The sequence below is a fragment of the Pinus tabuliformis genome, chromosome J (genome assembly GCF_031772625.1).
Source record: "Pinus tabuliformis cultivar Carrire ecotype Pingquan chromosome J, CPIR1, whole genome shotgun sequence".
Classification (NCBI taxonomy): Eukaryota; Viridiplantae; Streptophyta; class Pinopsida; order Pinales; family Pinaceae; genus Pinus; species Pinus tabuliformis.
In genome coordinates, this window is record NC_142295.1 from 1,574,587,375 (window position 1) to 1,574,603,364 (window position 15,990).

The window sequence follows — 15,990 nt, forward strand, 5'->3', positions numbered from 1 at the left end:
CTCATTGTAGCTGGGCGAGCAGAAGAACAAAGAGCTAGGAGCAAGCGGCCAAAGAGAAGAGTTTGGATTCGACATTAAGCGCAAGGCAACGGTTAGTGCTTTCTCCATTCTCTTTTGCTTTCATAAAGAAGTAAACCTTAAGTAGTTTGTTTTACAGTTGTTGCTAAGGAACTGTCACCCTTAGAGTGGGATAGGGTCATCCGAGTCGGATACTTTTCCCTACAACAAACTGGCGACTCCGCTGGGGACCGTATCTGTTTGATTGTGTTTGTAGTATTTTGCTATTCATTTCCTGAACAAAAGAGTACCAAATCGAAAAGTTTTTGACTATATCAAAAGCGAAGTAGAGGGCAGCTACTCTTGCTCATTTTCTGAGCAAATTCATGATTTGAAGAGCTGATCTACAAAGATCCTTGTAAGCTCTTAGTGATAGCTTTGCATCTTCCTAATCATCCCTTTGAGTGTGCTTGACTGATTGTTTCTGATTTGAGCAAAAACCGTGCATTTTTGAGAAAATTATGACCCGGAAACTGTGAAAAATGCAATTCTCGTTTTCCAAAGCAGGTAGTACACAGGCTACCTGCTTTGCAATGCAGGTCCCGAAGGGGCTACCTGCGCTGAGAGCCAGTTTGGCTGTGCAGCACCTGCGTTGGCCCAAATTTGCCTAGTGCATTTGGAGTTTCCTCCTTTTCTCTTGCCTGTTTTCACTTAGATTTTGCTGCTAAGTGTCAGTCTTGCACCTGTTCTGAAACCAATATTACTTGCCATCATTCTGCCTCTGTTATATAACGAAATTGTACTTGTTCTTTGTATTTCTTACTCATTTACAATTTCCCATAACGAAGAGTAAACTAGTCTTGCTTTTGGCCTCTTAGATCTGAACCTGTGTTAGGCATTTTGCTGGTCTAAAGAGTTAGCTTGTTTGCTGTCCATAGCTGATTAGTCATTTTACTTTCATCAGTATGGTTTGATTTCATGTATTTCCAGTGATTAAGCAAGTAAATCTTAAGGTGTCTTTTGATTTTGGACAAGCTTGTTTACTTTCGCTTTAAATCGAAATCAAAGTTATATAACCACTTTCTTTTTGTAATCCATCCACATTAAGAAAGGGAAAAGAAAATACATGCATTGTGCATTTTGCATTTGAAAAAGTTTGCATGATGATTTAGGAGAAAGTGCATTAGTTTGTGCTGTATGAACTGTGTGAAAAGAATTTGCCTTTCTTCTCCCTCAGTAGTTAAGATTTTCATCAGTCAAAAAGATTTGAAAAAGCTTGCTTCTCATCTCAGGCTGCATTTAGGAATTTGTCATATACATCTCGTGGTGAACCTTGAAAGGAAAACTTTAAAAAGATCAAGTTAAAATATACTGAATGAACCTAACAACGCATTTGAAACATAACGCAAACATCTAGAGGTCTAGGTAGAGACGTGTTCCGGCGTCGTTAAACATAGTGACTGTCGATCTCTACGAAGGTGGGTGATTCCTCCTGAGAGTCGGTGGCACTAATACGGACTTGTGCTCCCACGTACCGTCGCGTATATATTGGGAGACCCCTATAGGCAATTATCCTTTATCCATAGGAAGCCGTGTCGGCCGCCCTACTGATCGCGATGCAGTGAACACAGCATTCACGAAGATCGACCACCCGTACCGTAAAACGTATTCTGTGGTTTCGCGAAAAGTTTGGCACACCCTCTGCCTAGATCTCCAGAGCAGTTTCTTTTGGCCCTTTTCAAACTCTATAACTGAAAAGGTCCAACCGAGCATTTGTCACTTCGGGCTCGTTAATACATCGAAGGAGACTAGAGTCATCTTTAGCTTTTTCTCGACTCTTAAAACATGAAAAAGCAAAGTTATGTTTAAAAGCGTCTAATAAAATTCATTCAAATCGGAAACACAAATTTTCCCCTTATATTTTAGTTGATCGAGTAATCCGCAATCGTGGAAGAAAGTCAATTGAATATCCGTCGTTCTCGGAGGCTTGCGAGTCAACCGTCTTTGTCTCCCAAATCGAAAACAGTCCGGACAAAGCGAGCTCGTCGAACCAGTTCAAAATCTCCTTTAAAAGTTAGAACAAGTGTTCCAACGACATCTGAGATTCTGGTTACTCCAAACATTTCCGGAAACCCTGCCTCTATAGAAGAAGTTCAACCGCCACAGAAGGACAGTAATACTGATCCTAGTTTGGGGGCAAATACTTGTATAATTGAACCAGTTCCATCTGTAACCGGTCCAAAGAGTTTTGTTCCTCAAACATCTGTCGCTGTCGATACAACCCCTTCTTCGGCACCGGAAATCTTTTACGGACCTGACGGTCTTCCTCTTCCACTTGGTCTGATTGCGATAGAGGAAATTATAGAGGAACCGCAAGTATCCACTCCAACTCATTTTGGAGTAGGGGTCACTCTATTTCCTGCTACAACAGAAGTTTGTCCATCACCAGTGGAAGTTCCTGTAGAATCACTAGGCAATCAATTGGATAGACTCAAAATGTCTGAACAACCGTCGACATCTAGGACTGTGTCTAATGACACGACGACGGCAGAATTACCTGCTGCAAATCCAACAATGTTCGCCGGCATACCATCTGTCCCAACTAGCTCTCAATCGCTAGAAGGAGTCCAACAAGGGACTATCTCGGCAGTATGGTCTGTTCCTGTTTATTCCGGAGTAATGTCTGGTAACTCTTATGGTGAGACTCAACAGATTGACCCTTTTGGGAATCAAGTTAGGCCATCCAGTCCTCCAGGACAATCAATTGCCTTGAGTTCTAGATTACCACCGTATGGGGGGCAGTATGCCCTTTCATTACCCCTTCCGGGAGGGTACCCATACGGGAGTTCTCAACCTTATTCAAGTTATGGTGGAATTGCAACGAGTAGTTGGGTACCTATACTATCCCAGCCACCAAGAGTTGTATATTCTATGCAACAGTGTGTACCTGTGACGAACATCCCAACTACACCGGCTATCGTAACCGTGTCGCAAGTTCAAACAATGCCTGTTGTATGTCAACCTCAGTTTTCTCAGGTTCTCATGCAACAGCCCCTTGACCCTGCGACCCAACCACAATCGCCTACTGGTGGGACGACACAAGTACAATCGGGTACAAGTACCCCACACCTTGGTCCAATAGTTAGTGTAGCGCAACAACCCATGGTATCGCAACCATGGATAGTGCAATACCAACAGCCACAATTCCAACAAGTGTACCAAGGTTCTGAACAGCAAATCTTTGCGAATACTGGACAACCATATATCCAAAATGGTCAAAATTAACCACTTTATAGTGGTCAAGTCCATCAACCGTATCAATCATACCAACATCAACTCCATTATGCTGGTATGCAAAGACCAACTGTTCAGGCGATTCCATCGTACCCTGGTTACGCTTCACCTAACTTGAATCAACAGTTACCATTCGTGGCGACATTAGAGTTGCCTGATTTACATCGGTTAACCAATGATCCAATTGCTTACGCCACATGGTGGCCAGTGATCCCGCACAAACTTCCGTCCGACATTCCTAAATTCAATGAAAATCCAGGTGAAGACCCGTCGAATCATGTGATGACCTTTCATCTATGGTGTTCGTCGAACACTCTAAATGATGATTCGATAAGGCTTCGCCTCTTTCAGAAGACATTGACAGGTCCAGCGGCAAAATGGTATATAGAATTGCCAAGAGCTTCGTTCGACAATTTTAGTTCCCTTGCCACGAAATTCTTAACCCACTTTCAATTGCCAATAAGGTATGAAACGGGAACAAATATTGACTAACTTCAAACAGACAACCGCAACTCATATATCAGATCATATACATGAGTGGCGACGTCGACGAAGAATGGTTAAAACATACGTTCCTGATCAGCTTTTAGCTGAGTGGTTTATAAAGTCGTTACTTCCGGCCATAACGGAAGATGTGGCAAAGGGGGGGGTCATAACAGAAGAGCAGGTTATTGCTCATGCACAATATTTGGACTTAGTATATACTCAGTCCGGCACGCTCTATGACAAAATACCAGACGCCCCTAAACCAGAGTTTTCAATCCCTCCTCCTCCTAAATCAAATAGTGACTCTCATGCCGGCGATGGCGTGATTGGCACGACAAACACGAATCCGAAAAGGACCAATCAAAAGAAGGCCCGTAAGGATTCGAATCAAAATGCGCATGAAGAAGTTCTTGCTTCGGAAGTAAATACCGTATCGACAGATAAGGGCAAAGAAACCAATCAACCAGGAAGCAAGAAAAATCAAAACAAAGGGAAGAAGAAGAAACAAGGAGAGTCATCTCCTCGAAAAACTTCTTCAAGCCCTCCTCGAGATAGGAAACCACCTTATGGGTGTCAGATATGTGATGAGGATCACTGGACGAGAGAATGTCCATACAAAGCTGATCTAAAAAGATTCTTAAAGAGTTCGCAAACTCCAGCTGTGTTAACTGATCCGTTTCCCGATCGAGGAAAAAATCTGGTTGGTAGTGGAAATGCTTCACCGTCGCAAGTGCTTATGTTATCGATATCGAAGCAACATAATGATGCTTTGATTTCGACAAGGAACAAAGATTACGGGAATCCACAGGTGTCGAACGATAAAGGTAAAGATCAACCTAGCAGTTCGACAACAACTTCGGCAGAAGTTGTACCCCCCATCACACATGAATTAACAATAAAACCGCCAAAGGGAGTAGTACACAAGTCGACATTTAATCCTCGTGCCAGAGCGGCACAGTATTATAATATAGTGGAAGATTTGGCGCCATCGCCGTCTGCTATGTCGACTCTTGAAGTACTACAAAATTGCCCATCCCAAAGGCAGGCATTGTTATCAGCAATTGGTGGCGTGGATCCTAAAGATTCCAATCTTGTATCCTTTGATCACAAAGGATATGATCCTCAGTTACCAGCTCAACTAGCTTTCCTCGTCCAAGTGAAAGCCCTCAACAAAACTGTTCATCGAACAATTATTGATGAGCGGGCATCGACATGTATTATGTCGATGAGTTGCTGGAAAACTTTAGGATCTCCAACCTTGTCGCGATCATCGACAACATTAAAAGCATTCGACGGAAGGACATATACCCCTTACGGTATCCTTAGTAACTTGAAAGTTGAACTAGGGGGCAAAACAATAGAAATAGATGTTGAAGTCATCGATGGCAATCTTGACTATAACATCCTACTGGGAAGACCATGGATTTATGCCATGGAAGCTGTTGTGTCGACCTATTTTAGGAAAATCGCATTCCCTTTCCAAGGAGGGATTACGATCATTGACCAACAAAATTTCCTCCCTAATGGTTCACAAGTTACAGGAAGCGTTCCTCTGATCCATGGAAGCGACCATTCGTTTCAAAATATCGGAGTAGGCCTACTAAAAGATCCTACATTAATGGGAACTTTCACCCTTCCGCCAACGTTCATTGTGGGAGAAGTGGCGACAGTAGGAACCTGCAATATGATATCTTCCGCACAAAAGATGTCAGAAAACGATATCAGCATAGATCATGCAAAGGTTTTGTCCCCAAGCCCAATGGAAGTATTGTAGCAATCAATTTTCTTGGCCTGGGGGGCAACCCCAAATCAACGCTCATCAAGCGTTTGGATAGATAGGTCTAGAGAATATGGCACCCCTTTAAGTCCTTGGTCGCGAGTGCATGGAACCGACAAAGGAATAGTCCATTCAATGGTAATTGACGGGGCGCCATGGAATGCTTTCCACCATCGTTCCCTTCTCCCGGGTTGTGGGGAAGATACTCAAAATAACCTTTATCATCCTTCAGTTTTCGACTTTCTATCGAGTACTGTAAATACAGTGGGCAATGAGGATAGTTCTTTTACTATGTCAACCTCATTAAAAAATGAAACGATCCCCTTTCCAGATCTCAATGGTAAACCTTCATTCCAACCAACAAAGTTGAATGCAATGAAGCTTGGGGGGCATGCACCTCGATTTGCGTTATTATGCTGGGGGCATGCAAACATATCATCGAGCATTTTTAGCACACAGTTCATGCTCGTTAAAAAATAAACGCAAGATCCGAGCAGTTTTAGCACATAGTTCATGCTCGTTAAAAAATAAACATAAGTTGTGAGCAATCTTCCCCTACAGTTCAAGCTCACCCAGAAAAAATGAACCGGTAAATAACCTTGGTAAATGTAACCTTTGACAGCCATATTAAAGCCCTTGGTCGTGTTCTTGCAGTCTCACCTCCATCCGTTCATTTGGCCAATCGTTCATCTCCATATGTTTGTTTACCCATTTTGAGGAACAGCTGCGAAGAGTGATTTCACTAAGCCATCCTTGTGACACTGCCGTGATTGGAATATTCCAACCTGTACCTGGAATCTGCTGCTGCCCTGTTCATCACTCGTTCCTCAAAAGACGAGTCTTCTTTGAGCTCTTTTCACTGACTCGTAAAATATGAAAAGTTTGCCGAGTTTTGGCCTTCCAGCTCGTTAAAGTGACCAGAAAGCTATCCCTCCTCTAGATTTTAATCTTTTTGGACCTGAGGGATTATTGCACAAAAAGATCGAGCGCTTGTTTTGTTCGGCTCGTTAAAGCAATCGAAAATTCATCCCTTCTGTATTGTTTTATACTTTTTCGGACTTAAGGGATTAGATGACGAAAAAGGAATTCTGGAGTTGACTTTATGTACCTTTTCAGACTCTCTAAAAATGAAAAGGACCGAGTTATCCTTGTCGTTAGACTCGTTAAAATTATTAAATAGCGACAAACTTGTCTTTAGATGAGAACGAGTTCCCCTATCGCTAGGCTCGTTAAAACATAGCGATGGGCTTGCCCGAAGGGCAGGTTATAGAACAAGCATATGTTATCCTCCTCAAGCTTGATAAAAATAAAGAGGTACTGGTCAGCAATGACTGGGGAAAAATTGGGAGAACCTCACAGCTTTAATGGTAGCAAGTCACTCTTGAACATGACACTTTGTCCTCCGTATCACATCGGGTTGGGTTGTTTCATTCACCGGTCATCACCATGGTCCTCGCCACACCATCCACATTTGGGGTAATGCTACCAATCCATCACATCAGTGTCGTTATATGTTCAAGAGATGTTGTTCTGCAAAGAGTCAACCGTGTCCCATCCACTGCCATACATTGTCCTTCATCCATTTCATGACCGCCACCCTGAATCATACATCACAGTTTGTTTTCACCTCATCACAATCACTAGCTCCGTTCCGTGTCACTGATGTGGGATTCATTAAGGCCCTCCTTTGACGGATCGCTCCTTGTCGACATCAACTCATTATCCAAGGAGTTGATCTAGGAACAACCCCTTCAGTACTTTGAAGCTTGCATGCCTCAATGGCAAGTTTCTCACTTCCGGCGACAGGTATACATCAATGACCTTCGACCAGAAGATTTTGCATGGTGGTCGACGCCAAGTCCTTTATTCCCACCATGTAAATTGTACTGCCATACCTTGAGGGTCATCATCCTTATCGGTGATTCCTCTCGCGCTTGTTAACGGTTTACATCATTGACCGGTAATCAAGCGATGTCTTTCCATGTTCGACTTCAAGAAACTCTCACATGGATCGACTTGTACATCGAGTGAAGATCGGAAGAGATTGAAGACCCCGGATCTAGTTTCATCCATCCGGGCTGCGATATATATTCAGGATATAAAGACATTTGATATGTACATCATTGCAGCAGATGATCATCCTTCTCAAAGGATGATAATTTCAGCAGAGAATTATCAGTCTATCATCAGACGATCGTCTGTGCTATGTACCAAAATAAATTTATAAAGCTGAGCATGGGAATGCCCGCCTCAGCTAGATCATGAAAAAGTATGAAAAATAATGTATTGTATTGTATCTTATTACAGGACACTTCTCAGCAGATTGAATGAACTTCGGAACCTCCTAATAAAGCATTTCACCCGATAAACGACCTCATACTTTAGGGGGCATCTGTTATAGACAATTTTGTGCCTTGCAGCATCAGGCATGAATTGTCAATAATCCAAGGGATCCAAAGTCCCTAAACATGATGTTCCTACCCCTAGAGGAACAAGGTCAGCAAACCAACAGCTCTCAGATCAGTTCTCCACCTGAAAACACTCAAAAACAAGCAATCCTGAAATCAAAGCAGGTGCTCCACTAGGCTTCTGCGCTGAAACTCAACTCCTCCATGGTGTACCTGCGTTGCAAAGCAAGTGGAACAAAGGCCACCTGCGCTGAGCGAGATGGGACAAGTGGCACACTGAGTCATTGCTCTGGAATCTTCCAAAAATGACACTTGGATCAGGGATTTCGCCTTGTAATGAGTCAGAGGCTCTGTTTCTCCAAGTGGAAGCAAGGTTCTCCAAGTGGACTCAAGAACTGAAGATCAACTGAAGAGAGAGAGGACACAAGGCAGCTACACATCAGTTGCAAGCTGACTCATCCTTTCTCAATTCATCTATATATTGAGCTCTCTCCTATGAGCTCAGGAGGCTGGAATTTTGTGCAAAGTAATGATATGCTGTTGGTTTCATTATTGAGTTATTGGGTGATTGTTTGAGAGAGGTGAAGAAGAGCAATTCTTTCTGCTGGGAGGTGTTGCTGGGTTGGAGCCTTCAATGGTTGTAATACTCTCAGAACCTTTATTTCTTCATTAATAAAAGCTATTGAGGTTCTTCTATGTGCTCTTGTTTCAATTATATATTGTGATGATTGCATGTTTGGTTTACACTAATCCATGAACCAGTTATGATTGCATGCCTCTTGTAGTTTCCTCCTTTGTTATTTTGCAGGATCTCATTGTAGCTGGGCGAGCAGAAGAACAAAGAGCTTGGAGCAAGCGGCCAAAGAGAAGAGTTTGGATTCGACATTAAGCGCAAGGCAACGGTTAGTGCTTTCTCCATTCTCTTTTGCTTTCATAAAGAAGTAAACCTTAAGTAGTTTGTTTTACAGTTGTTGCTAAGGAACTGTCACCCTTAGAGTGGGATAGGGTCATCCGAGTCGGATACTTTTCCCTACAACACACCTATCTTCAAGAGAGAAGAGCAGAATCATCAGAAAAAGTGCCTCATTTACTTGGATCGGGGGCAATCTGTTCAAGCTTGGCCCTGATCAGATCTTAAGGCGTTGTGTAAGGGAGGAGGAAGTCTTTGATATCCTCCTCACCTGTCATGATGGGCCTTATGGAGGACATTTTGCAGCAAAGAGGACTGCCTTCAAAATCTTGCAGGCAGGCTACTATTGGCCCACACTTCATCAAGATGTCAGAAGATATATCAGCCAATGTGACCGATGCCAAAGAATGGGGAAACCAACTCCAAGGGATGAGATGCCTCTCCAACCTCAAGTGACTCTTGAGCCATTTGAGAAGTGGGGTATGGATTTTGTGGGTCCAATCAACCCTCCTTCGAGGCAAAGGTCTTACATCATTGTGTGCACTGACTACCTGACAAAGTGGGCAGAGACTAAAGAAATCAAGGCAGCAATAGAAGAGAAGGTGGCCGAGTTCTTAAGAGAAAACATCTTCTACAAATTTGGCTACCCAAGAGAGCTGGTCACCGATCAAGGGAGCCAGTTCACATCCAACTTGATTGAAGACCTACTAGCTCACCACAAGATCAAGCATAGGACTTCCACCCCCTATCATCCACAGGCAAATGGGCAAGTGGAAGTCACCAACAGAGCATTGGAAGGGATTTTGACTAAGGTGGTGAGCAGCAGTAGGAAAGATTGGACAGATCGCCTGGTTGAGGCCACATGGGCTTACAACACCACCTGGAAGACCACCACCGACTTCACACCTTATGATATGGTCTATGGGAAGAAATCTTTGCTGTCCATTGAGTTTGAATACAACACTTTGAGGATGGCATCTTAGCTAGATCTAGATCTCAGCCATGCACAACAAGAAAGGTTATTGCAGCTGAATGGACTGGACGAGCACCGGATGCAGGCCCTCCTTCACTCAGAAGTGGTTCAACTTCAGAGAAAGGTGTGGCATGACCAACACCTCCATGACAAGCAATTCCAGCCGGGAGATTGGGCCTTGTTGTATGACTCCAGGTACAAATATTTCAAGGGGAAGCTGAGAACCAGATGGCTAGGACCATATGCAGTGGAAAAATGCCATGACAATGGATCTGTTCTTATTCGAACCATTGATGAGGAAGCCATCCCCATGCTTGTCAATGGGCATCGATTGAAGATCTACAGGAAACCTCTCTCAAGACAAGAGTTCATCAAAACTATGGAGAAATCAGTGTTGGTCATAGAGAAGGGTTCTGCCTCTGCTTTGGGCATACCCTGAAAGATTAATAATAATAATAATAATAATAATAAATAATAAAGATCCTTGGGTGAAAACCTTTCTGAGGCTCCCAAGGCAGGTGGTAGGGGTGAAAACCTCATTGAGGCGCCCCTATTATCTTTCAAAAAAAAAAAAAAAAAGATCCTTGAGTGAAAACCTCTCTGAGGCGCTTAAGGCAGATGGAAAGGGTGAAAACCTCATTGAGGCGCCCCTGTTATCTTTCAAAAAAAAAAAAAAAAAAAAAGAGAAAAAACAATAGGGACAGCAAGTTTATAATGTGAAAATGCATGCAGGTTGCAGGTGTTCTATGAAGGAGAGGGGGTCTTTTAACGCAAAGCCAAAGATCCTTATCATGCTGCCAGGAGACCTCACCAGCCCCTCCTCCAAGAATACTCATTTTCTCCAAGGTATGTGCACAATTTCATCACGGCTTGAGTCTTCTACATGAAGATGCAGACTTTCTATAGGAAGGTGCAGACTTTCTACAGGAAACACAACCTTTCTACAGGAAGTTCTGAATTTCTACAGGAAACTTCCTGTAGAAGTTCGAGACGGCCCGGAATTCATTTTATGAGGAGATCTAACGACCAAGGATCGGTCTGGACGCATGCAAGCTACTGTTGTCACCCTTATACATTGCTGTCACCTCTTTCTACCATCCCTGTCGACATGCAATGAAGTTACCTGCACCATCAAAGCAGATCATTGAGTTATCAAGAGAAAAGCAATTTTTGAGATGAAAAAAACGCTGAGATGTCATACCATATCCATCCCAGCCGTCCATGAACTCTGTGAGTATGATCGTGGGGCCATTGCCTTCATCGTGCAGCATGCACCCGAGGAGGAAGAAACTGTTACAGGACATCCTGCAGGAGTCCCGTAACAGTTAAGCCCGCTAGAGTGCACACCATATACAATGAAAACGCGGGCGCATGCAGCTGAAGCATCAAATCCATCGTCAGTGACCTGTGAATGTGAACCTCTGGGCCTGTGTAAATCCACCAGCAGCAAATAAATTCACTCATCGTCGTCCAAGAGCCTGAGCAATTGTGTTGCGGCCGCACATGTAAGTGCCTCGACCCTTTCTTCTGTCGAATTGCATGAATTTTACTTTGAAAATGTTTGCAAGTGTGAAATGGATGGGTTGAGCGGTTGTATGGTCAATCGATTGGCCACGTCGACCAGTCAGCTGGTCGAGCCGGATGTGTGAATGGTGGCCGTGGAAAAAATGGGCAGTGGACATGTGAGAACCGTCCACTCGGGGAGAAACGAGTTCTAACAAGAATGGCGGCGGCGGATCTGCGGGGAATGATGCGGCAGTAAGGGAACTTGCAGAAGAATGATGGTGTGACGTCGCCCAACGGTCCGGCAGGGACAGCTCACCCACGCGCCACGAATTCCGCCGATTCAAATCTAATCGGCTAGATTGCCACCCCATGCATTTATCATTCACCATTTGAGACTCGAGTGATCATCCGGATCCCTCTGTCGTTCGATACTCCGAGTCTTTGGCCATCAGAACGCCTGTGAAGCAACACCAAGAGCACAGACCCACTGCAGTATCTCCCGGAAATCGCGCGCTGCTCCTACAGGAAAGCTGTTTCTACAGGAAGTCGGGTTCCTCACGTCAAAAGGTAGCGGATTAAAAAGGTAAGCCTGAACTCTCCATGCAATTGGTTTTTGAAGGTGGCAGAATCGTCGTCTACAGTCTGGTCGTAGAAAATTGTTGCAATTGTTGTCTGCCGTGCATGAACTGTCGTCCTACAGGATGTCAGTGTAGTTGGCTGTGTTAAAGGTTCTCAGGGGATAAGCTTTGTGAATTATGTGCATGACAGAGGCGTAGTCCTACGCTCTGTCCTAGTAGACCAAATTTCTCCCGCATTTGCCACCTCCAGCTAACACAGCATTTTTTCACCATGCCGGGTGGGTTCATCAGAAGGGAACCCACCGATTCAACAAAGTTAAGAGAAAATCCTGAGGTGGTGGAGCTCTTCACACGAGCACAATGGATATCCTTCTGTGACAAATTGCAGGGCTATGACGACGAAGTGGCAGAAGAGTTTTTGCAAGCTCTGAGGCCGAAATCTAAAACGTTGGCCACCATTACCTTCAGGGGTCTAAGCCTCAAACTCACCCCACAATTCATCAGCTGAGTTACGGAGCTCCCAATGGGATTACCATGGGATAAAGAAGAAAGGAAATTGAGCCAACAAGCTAAGAAAGAATTCTTTCCACCAGAGGAGGAATTTTCAGAAGACAAAAATGGGGTTCGTAGAACCAGTTTACTGCCACCATGGAATGAAGTGAGCCTACAAATTATGAAGTACATCACCTGTGAAGGCCGTTTTAGCATTGTATACGGGTACCACTTTCGGTTACTCACTAAATTAAGGCACCAGATGGAGCTACCTGTAGAAAACAAGCTCAGTCTCCCTTACTTTCTACTATAGTCTCTGATTGAGTGTGCAACCAAGTTAAAAGAAGGCACACCAGACTAGGTAGCCCACCATGGACTGATCAAACTCCTCATGGAGGATTTTCTCCACACATACAAGGTTCCTCTCTCATGGGAAGCCTTCAGAAATTTGACAAAGGACGGGGACATAAAGATGCTAACCGAAGAGCTCGGTTCTTCTAGCAGTGAGGAGAAAGAGTCAGTGGCCGCAGTAAAGAAAGAAAAAGGCCAAAAGAACCCGACCACAGAGCAGAAGAAAAAGCAAGAGAAGAAACAAGAGAAAAAGGGTGACAAGGAGAAAGAGGACACACCCAACTTGACAGCAAGAGAGAAAAGGTTACAAGGCAGAATGGACAAGGCTGAGAAGGTCCACATCAGCAAGAGTGCCTCGACAGCGACCGCAACTAAGTCAAAAAGCAAAACTCATGCAACAAAGAAAACCAAGGCGGCGACACCTGTTTCTACAGGAAAGCCGAAACCGGCTTCTACAGGAAGCCCGAAAATTACTGAAAAAGGGTCTTCTACAGGAAGCCCGAAAATTACTGAAAAAGGGTCTTCTACAGGAAGCCCGAAATTGACTAAAACAGGGTCTTCTACAGGAAGCCCTAAAAAAGTGAAACCCAAGGAGAAGAAAGCTGACATTCGTGAAAGGGAGCTCAGCACGCCTCCTAAGCCAAAGGAGAAGAGAAAGAGGGAGACCCCTCTATGTTTTAAAGCTCGAAGAAGTGTGAGAATAAAGACGGGCAAGCCACAGCCTCCGTCCAACAGCCCGATCATCATTGAAGATGCCCCTACTTCGCCCAAGGAAAGGTCCCCCTCAAGGATATCAGTCACCTATGAGAGGGGAAGCCCGAAGAAAACTACGTGGCAAGGAAAGTTAGACCAATTGACTGAAAAATCTCGGCTACAGGATGTTGAAGATGCTCTACAGGAAACCTTAGCCAGGCTTAAAGAAACTGAAAAAATGGAAGGAGAAGCACCCTTATCACCACCAAGGGAGGGTGAAGTAGAGCCACCAAAGGAAGTGGAGAAAGGGCATATACCAGAGCCCAGCCCTCAGCCAAGTCTGAGTTCATATTAAAACTTTTTAGAGGCTAGCAAAATTATACCTCAAAAATTTACTGTGCCACTGTTTTTTGCATTAGAGGAAGAAAGAGTCCGTACAGACACGTGGATGAAAATAGCCAAGTCAAAGGGGGTGGCGGACATAGGTCCCTTAGAGGAGCAGCTCAAGGAGGCTAGAAGTGAATTGTCCATGGCCAAACACGTGGCAAATTGCCAACGCGTGTTTCTACAGGAAGAAAACCAGAAGCTGAGATTGCAGCTACAGAAGCTGAGGGCAGGGACAGGTACATCCTCCAAGGACACCATAGAGGAACAGCAAGGTAAAAAGGAACTGAACACCGGTCTTGGGGAGCCAACCACACTCCTACAGGAAGCAGAACAACAAGCACAAATTGAGGTGCAAGCTCTCAGAGAACAGTTGCAGCAGAAAGAAGCACAATTGGCCTGCATGTCCAGCTGGGCCATGGATGCTATCCAATGAAGACTGCCAGCCAAATCCTATGGCTTTTACTTGAAAGACCAATGGCTGCAATTTTAGATCAATACATTGGCGCAAAGAGGTATCTCTCAGCTCCAAGACCCGCAGCAATTCACTGAAGTTTGCAGTACTAGCTCATCATAGGATAGGGCCAAATTAGCGGAGTTCTACCTCCATAATCTGGCCCTGCCTAATGTAGTTTCATGGGATCCCAATACGGCCTTGGGAGATATGAAATTATTGGCATTTGCCTCATGGATGAACCATGAGGACAAAAGAGCAGCAGAAGGCAAAGCAATCATGAACCGAGAGCTGAACGAGCCATTTCTCATCAGACCAGAACCAGGGGATCCAGTTGCACTAATCACGGCACACCAACATTTGTCCACTGACCCTCAAGCTTCATTAAGGTATATGGATCAACAGGCCCAAGCCATAGCTCATTTTGAGGACATGGAGAGACTGTTAGGAGACAACGTTGTCCAAGCATGCACACGCAGATGGAATACATTGGCACACAGTCTGAAAATCCGAGAGTACCATACCCCAACTCGGATGAGGGAAGCTCTGGTATGGGTAGCCCTCTATAAGAAATCCATGCAAAACCTCCAGGCCAGCTAGATTGGCCTTAAACTCAGCCCACCACCGCTGTTAGGATTGATGGAAGGCAGCACAGAGACAGATGATAATGAATAGTGGGAAGAGGTAAATAGAAGGGTTGTGTTTCATATCAGCAAGGAGGACACTATTACAGAGGCTTGGGATGTAAGGGTAGAAGTAAAGGCAATGAATGATGAAGAGTTGGACTAGTTGCTCAAGGATGAGCAAATATTTTAGCTGGGGGGTGATGATGAGCCCCAAATTTTGGTAACAATTTGGGCTCATTTGGCCTACTTACCTTTCTCAACCCTTCATTTTTTATCACTTATGCATCATTTCTTAGTATATTCGTGTTATTTGTAGGAAGAAGGGCAATCATTATGCCTATGTGGCTAATACATGATGATTTCAGGTTTTTTGACATTAAATGGAGCAAAGACCACGCAAATGGAGACAAGGAGACAGCCAAGGTGGCATTGCGGGTTTATAGGGAGGTTGTCCACAACCTTGAATGACCTTCCTCGTGATCTCCACCCCAACTCTGAGCTCCAACGGCTATCACCACCGAGCTAGAAGGCAGCCAACGGATTCTACATGTACAACAGTTTACTTTTAGTTCGACAGCCAAGCCGCACTATTTGAGGAGGCCAGCTTGGCCCTCATCATGTATAAATATTGAGGTTGTAGCCTTTGATAAAGACTCTTGAACCTTTGTTGTAGATTTTGGATTACGAGCTGTAGCTCTGTTTTTGCTCTTTGTAAGCCAATTTTGGCATGTTGTTAGACTCATGATTATGATCTTTTAATAAAAGGCAGGCAGATTTGGATTCGATTCTGAGTTCTTAGGGGAGCTATAGCTCTCAGGTTAGGGCCCAACCTGAGAGCAATAGACCTCCTTTCCTTTGTATTGTTACTTGTCTTTCTTTTATCATTGCATTTCTTTCCTTTACATGCACTTGAAAAATACAGTTTGCTGAGTTGATTGTTTCGGTTTGGTTATGTAGGTTAGTTTCATGAATGCAGTTGTTTCAGTAGTTCAGAATTAGCGTAGGGAGATTGAAGTTACGTTGAGTTCAAAAAGGTTGAATGCATGCTCACTTTCACCTTT